Below are 7144 nucleotides of genomic sequence, written 5' to 3'. Positions count from 1 at the left end.
TGTTTTCTGATACAATAGCTGGAGAACTTCCTCCTGGAGTCCACCCTGAACACTGCTCAGGCATCTTGGCAGGAAACCATGGGACTCTCATCAGCCTGGACCCCATATGCAAAGATGATATGCCTCGGAACTCTGCTGTCCCTGGCTGAAAATGGATTCCTTTCACTTCACGTGACTCATGTTTACAGAGGCATCGCTGGACACTCGTTTGGACTACGATGCAATGACTGTGTACCATGGAAAAAATGAGAGGGGTATCCCAGCCGGACGCCAGGGTGCAGTTGAGGAAATCCTGTGGTGTGTCATCCATGAAACGCTAGAAGGTCACCAGAGCACTGGGCAGGCTGAACATTGTCCTCTGTTCTTGAAAGGTCACCAGAGCTGGGAACACAATTTTCTCCTGGTCCCAGGTCAGATTTCCAGCATCTCAGGGATGAATGGTCAGCCTAGCAAGAATAGGCTTCAGATGATCATCTTTCCATGGATGTGGCTTCCAGTCGAGGTCTGGGGAGATAAAGTCCATCTTAACTTCTCTGGCCATTTTGTTACCAGCTGTGTCAGGAAAGCATCATTCTTCATCCTGAGGTCACTGAAATGACTTTTCTTTCTCTTTTATCCTCACCCAAAGCTCTTTCTTCTGTTCCATCCCTCAGCCACACACATTTCCAATAGGAGTAAGAGTTCTTGACCTATGGTTGTTTCTTTCAAACAAGTCATACACTGTTGTGCATTGGTCACAGTTATAGCCTTGATTTGTCAGGTAACCTGGGCTTTACACTGGTCAGCAAAATTCAGAAGGAGCCAAAATGTAAAACAACATAATTTTTAAAAAATATTAGGCATACATCATTATTTCCAGAGCAAACTTACTTTTCAGTAGGTTATACACTGCATGGTAGACAAAAGGGTTTATGGCGAAAAGTAAACACCCCTCCGTCCCCTGCCCCCACTTATCCAGTTCCTCTCTGGGAGCTAATGACCTTACCAGTTTCAGTCTTGTGTGTACACTACACACCTCAATGTGTTTATTTTAAGGTCTACTCCTCTTAGCAAACATCACCACCATTATGACTGCACCATTACCACCTCCTCTCCAGTCACATTGTTCACTTGCTCCTGACCCCAGGAGTGCATAGTCAGATGGTTGGAGTCAGAGATCCAAGGTCAAGAGCAGAGAGCCTGACAGCTCTCTATTAGGGATCCCTATTTGCCTGTCGGGGATGCCCTCTATCCATCTCTTCTCCCCCTCCCCATCAACCCCTTTATATGTGCACTTCCTCTAAGAAGTTGATGCTCTGCCACTTAGTCCCATCCTTCCAAGCATCAGTGATACCTATAAGACCTATATCTCTTGGTAGAACTTCCCATCCTCTTAGTTTATTACTCAGACTATGTTCTTGGAGTATATACATTGGAGGCTACAGGGCAGAAGTTATAAAACTTCAGTGTGCATAAGATTCTTATAACAAACTATAAAATGCAGGTTCCTGGGTCCCACAATGAGAGATTCACAGGGTCTGCACTGAGTCCAGGAGGCTATTTTTCACAAGGACTCCTTAACCCCAGGTGATCTTGATATGTGGTTCCTGGATCAAACTTTAAGGCATGCTGCCTTCAGTATTGTTCCTGACTCTTCTCCCTAGAATATTCTACTAAAGATTATTGAGGGTTTCCTTTATCACTGCTGATTTTTCAAAGCCGTGACCTCTGTATTACTATTCGACATTGCCTGGTGTTTCTCTCTTTCTCCTTGTGTTGTCAGTCATATGAACCTTGAAGGTGTGGTTGGGACAGTTGACAAACCCATTTTCCCTGGGTTGTGTAAGATGACACCCTCCCTTTCAGGGAAGGCCATTGCTTGAATAGAATCCACCACAGTACAGGATGGCAATTTTCTTTCTTAGCATTTCTCAGCATTTCTCTTTGCTTCTAAAGCCACAGCCATCTGTTGATGGAAGCATCCTCAATGCTTTGAGTTTCCAGAGCAGGATCTCAAAGTGCCCGACTTACATTTCTGGTTTTCATGCAGCAGCATATCTGTGTGGTGGTCTGTGGGTCTGCCATGATCCATTTGGTCCTCTGTCAGATCTATAGCATGTGTGCCAGGAGTTTTTGAAACACAGGTCCATGTACCCCTGAGGTTTCACTTAAGCAACCCTGAAGGTCTGAGCACCCTCGGAGATGCTTGTTTAATGTTATGATAATGTTAAAAATATATTAATAATCTGGATGGTCTGGCTGACGCCCTTATAACAGAGGGCTGCTACATGATTTCAGTCCCCTTATTCAAATCTGTGGTAACAGTCATCATTGAGTGACCATCTAAAAGGGCAGCATTTAACTCTTTGATGTGTTGTCAAGCACATTTGGCAGCCATTAGGTTGACTTGGCTTCCATCCAGCTCAGAGGGAAAGGCTGAGTCCTTCCTGGGCTGACAGTGGGCGGGAGGTAGGCGGGAGGAGTTCAGGTTTTGGCTCCTGGTACCTCTTTGGCTTCACTTCATGCAGCTTTCCTGCTTGCCCCACCAGCCCCCTTCCTCTAGACATGCTCCCTTAAGGGCCTTTGAACTGGCTGATCCCACTGCCCAGAAGAGTCTTGCTCCAGATTTCTGCATGAATAGCAGCTCCCTCATCTCCTTCAGGTCTCTGCTGAAGTGTTTGCTTAAGTGATTAAATTTCTCAATCCTATTGAAAATTGCAACTCCCCACCCCGCCTCCATCATTCTCCGTGTCACCTTTAACCCCGGTTTCTGAACATATATATGATTCACTTATTTATAATGTTTGTTGTTCAGTGTCTGACTTGCCCTATTAGAATGCATGCCCACAAGAGCAGAGATTAGTGTTTGTTTTGTTCACTGATGTCTCCTACGCACTTAAGAGCACTGCCTGACACACAGTAGGTGCTTAATAAATATCTGATGAATGAATGAATCGACGACAATCACCTCATCTCTGTTCTTGTATTCATGCTAAATTTGTTCATCAGTTTTACAGACAAAACTCTTTGGCAGTAATACTTTGAAATCGGAAGACTTTGTGGTTTTTTTAATGGATAAAACTTTAGGCTTAAAAATCTGTTTCTCAAAGTGAGATCCATGAAATCCTGGAGTCCCAGGAATACAGGTTGAGGGAATGAGGGTCCCGTGCTGGACTAACACTTTTCTACAGGCTCCTGACTTGACTACTGACCACTGCTTCCTCTCTCTCCCTCCTGGGCCAGGAGCAGACATCCTGTCGCCATCTGCCACTGCTGGACAGGCAGGGCGGGCTTCACCCTCTGTGAGGGGTGAATTTCTGTACAGTTCCAGAGTAGCTATTTTCCCTTTCTTTACATCATCTTCTTCAGTTTGCCGACTTTTAAGTTTGCTTCATTCTTCCTGATAATAAAAGAAACACAGTGTAAAATAAGATTTAGGGAACTATAAAGACATACAAAGAAATAGATACCCAAAGACTTGAAATTCTCCTAATTTATAAAAGATACCTTCTGTATCTTGTTTCTCTGCCTGTAAATGCAATACTCAGAGCCACCATTAATATTTTGGTGCAGTTCTTTCTGGTCTTTTTTCTGTGAATCTTATTAAGTTGAAACATAGGACATTACTGATGTTTAACCATTGTGGACCTACAAAATGGCAGTGTTATATGGTTTTTAACCGAGCAATTCACCCAGTTGAAGCTATACTATGCTAACTTTACATTGAATTCTTTTCACTTGTCATTATAACAGCACCACATATTTAGGGATTCTTGGGCCCTTCCTGAGCTTGCATTAACAGCACAAATAATTGATGAGCATTAGCATCTCAGCTGGGAGCCCTGCCCTGTAAATCATTCAGAGAGGTCCACGTGGTACCCAGACTTCCTGAGTCTTGATGTGAATGACAATCCTCAGTGATTCTTCCAGGAAACTCTTCCTATAAATGCCCCCAGCCAATTGCTTGCATGCAGCTCTTGGCACCAGAATTTCTGTCCAAATGGCAGCTTCTGGGAACGCTGCTAATAACTGTGCAGTTGCTCATCTCTTGTTCCTCCTCACTTTTATCAATCTGGCCCATTACCAGTAATGCATATTTGGTTTGCAGAATTTCTTCCTCTCCAATGAAATGACCCTCTTTGACTTTTTGTGTTTGTTGTTGTTGTAATTTAGTGATTTTGGGGCCAGTTACAGTCTCTTTAAAAAAAGAGAGCTGACTTTTTTTTTTTTAATTTATCAATAGTAGGAAGGCTACTTTTAGAGCCCTGGCTTTCTCTCTGCCAACATCATCAAGGACCAGCAGCTATGTATCTTTTCATCACAGCAAAGTCCTGAGGAGTCCATGGACCACATGGTTCCATTATGTTGAGAGTCTGCCTCCAAAATGATTGCCACGGACAGTAATCTGTGTGGGTCCTCTCTGGATTGGTCTCATTATCTGAGACTTGGTACAGCTCTATTCCCAATGGGGCCTCTATTTACTCAAGATTTGGCTGGGTTCATTCAATACACAGACTAAGAAGATTATATGTCCATCCAAAAGCCTCATTTGCATAAGGTTTATGACGTAAGATTAACTGTCATTGCTGATAATAACATCATTTCACTCCAGGTGCAACAGCTTAAAAGGATGGACTTTAACATTTTGGCCCCAAGAATAAAACAGTGACAGGAGACCAGAATATTTAAAGGTAATCTGTGGCCTACAAACACATCAAAGGGTAGAGAAAATATGGCAAAAAAGACACAAAATGGAATAATATACGTTTTTTTTTTTAATGATCAATACATGGTAAGCTACTATACAGAGAGGCAGTATTATAAAACCTAACACCCTGGCTTTGAGGTCAGGCCAACCTGTGTTCAGATCCTGACCCTGTTTCTTACCAGCTGTAAGCTGAACAGCTCCTGAATGTTTCCTGTTCTGTAAAACTGAGCTGAAAACACCCACTCTATAAGGATTAAAGACAGCAGATGAGTAAAACACTGATTACACTTGAGCTTGATAATAGTGGTTATTATTGTTGTTATTATTATTAGACTTATACAAAACTTTAAGAATTTTTAATTTGATCTTTTAAATGTTTATGATTGCAAACAGAACATTGTGACATTAATAAATACATTTAAAAAGAAAAAACAATCCCACTACCTCCTAATCAGACTATTACATATTTCCATATCTCCTTGTAAGTCCTGGTGAATGTGGAGACAAAATTTTTACACAGTGCATTTGTGTTTTCAGTTTTTTATCACTTAACAATAGGGGAAAACATCGTATTTCCCCTATTGCAGCATGGTCTTATTTAGCGTAAAATAGTTATTTCCATAAATATACCATAACCTAATTAATCATTCCTCCATTTTCAACATTTATTTCCAGTTTTGGAGATATTCTTTCCTTTTGTTCCTGTTTCTGTTATGGTAATTTGAAATGCACAATTTTAGATATATTTGGTCTTTTTCCTTAGACGTACCGATATATTTTAGCCCTAATTTGAGAACGCTGTTTAAGCTAATGATTTGTCTGTGAGGAAAGAAAAGGTAGTTTCAACCTAGGTCCTTGTGGAAGGCAAATTATGAGAACTCCAAGAATTCACATGTCCACTAATCTCAATTTCCTCATCTCAGCACTTATAAAACTAGTATAAGGCTAACGGATAATTGAGGTAGGCACTCAAGAAATGGATCTTTAAAGTGTACTAAATGTTCACGTTCTTGATTTAATTCAATCCCGTCCAGATTCAACCGGTAGGTATTCGTATTTGAGGCACAGAGAGGGTAAGTTGCTTGCCCTGTGTCACACAGCGGCTGGAAGAGGACAGAGAATGCCTTTTGCAGACTCTGAATTCCCAGCTTTCCCACTGAGCTTTGAAAAAAAAAGTCCCCAGTCGCATCTAGCCACCCCCCCCCCCATCTAAGAGGGGTTCCGTGGTGTTCTGCAGGGGTAGTCCTCAGCTTGTCCAGGAGGATCCACCTCCCGGGCACACCGGCCCCGCCCAGCTCTGAGCATGCCCAGTGAGCACCCCGCCCGTCCCAATGGTGCTGGCTGAATGCCACAGCTCCAGGTTTTTCCGACGACCAGAGGTCGGGGCGGGGCGGGGCGCGGAGGAGGTCCAGTTCCTAGGTCTCCCTGGCTGCGTAGGAATTCCCCCGACGCCACCACACTCTGGCGGCGCCAGCCGCTGTGGCTCTTCCCCGGGATGGGCGACACGGGGACAGGGACCGAAGTGGGGTACCAGGTGCTGCTGGCAGCCGCCCTATGGCTGTAGGCCTACTGGTCCCCTGGATCTCAAGCATTCGGGTCTAGACAGGATGGTTCCAGCCATCGATCCATCGCTCCATCCCTTCATCCCTTCATTCACATATTCATTCAACAAATCATTTTTGAGCACCTACTGTGTGCCAGGCGCTGTTGTAGGGGCTGGGACACTGCAGCCAAGACAGGCAAGACTACAGTCCCAGAGCTGAAAATCCGGAGATGAATACACAATAAGTAAGCAAATCAGATACACAATAAGTAAGCAAATCAGAAGAAAAGTCAGTTACTGGCCTCATCCCCTGCTACTGTGCCTTCCTTGCCATTTCCTAAGCGGTCCTGTGCATTAGAGTATTTGCACTGGCTATTCCCTCTTTAGGGAATGCTCTTTCCAATTTATCCTGCGTGGCTGAAATGTTACCTTCTTAATGTCACCCCATCTGACCACCTCATTGAAAATTGTACTCCCTTCACCCTCAAGTCTCCTTACCCTATTCTTTTTCCCTCATAGAACGTATCACCTCCCAATACACTATATAGCTTGCTTACTTGCATGTTTATTGTCTGTTGCCTTGCCTCTCTTCTTCCAAACTCCATGGGGGGAGGGGTGGATGCGGGGATGGTCTATTTGTTCACACGTGAAGATCCTGAGTAGATGATCAATAATTATTTGTTGAAGGAATTAATGGATAGTGGTAAATGTGAAGAAAATAAAGCGAGGACATGAAGTGTCCAGGGGCAGGGGGCAAATTTAGTAAGGTGGTAAGGGAAGGCCTCTTGCAGAAGGGGGACAGCCACATGAAAAGCTGAGCGAAGACGGCCCACAGAGAGGCAAAAGTATGTGAAGGCTGGCCAAGTTCTGAGTGGTGGTGGACAGAAAGGTGTTAATGGGGGAGAAGGGGCTGC

The 7144-nt window shown here is 43.8% G+C and overlaps 1 long non-coding RNA gene across 1 annotated transcript; it reads right to left on the bottom strand.

The window, feature by feature from the left end:
* Positions 1-992: 992 nt before the first annotated feature.
* On the bottom strand, positions 993-6911 carry LOC117032165 (uncharacterized). The gene is made up of 4 exons (XR_004424690.1): positions 6788-6911; positions 6379-6446; positions 4867-4931; positions 993-3379 (listed from the first exon to the last, which is right to left on the bottom strand). It is a non-coding gene; the product is annotated as an uncharacterized LOC117032165 (long non-coding RNA).
* Positions 6912-7144: the final 233 nt, after the last annotated feature.

Source organism: Rhinolophus ferrumequinum, chromosome 12, assembly GCF_004115265.2.
Source record: "Rhinolophus ferrumequinum isolate MPI-CBG mRhiFer1 chromosome 12, mRhiFer1_v1.p, whole genome shotgun sequence".
NCBI lineage: Eukaryota > Metazoa > Chordata > Mammalia > Chiroptera > Rhinolophidae > Rhinolophus > Rhinolophus ferrumequinum.
The sequence above is the reverse complement of the archived record's forward strand: the minus strand, read 5'-3'. Positions and strand labels throughout refer to the sequence as shown.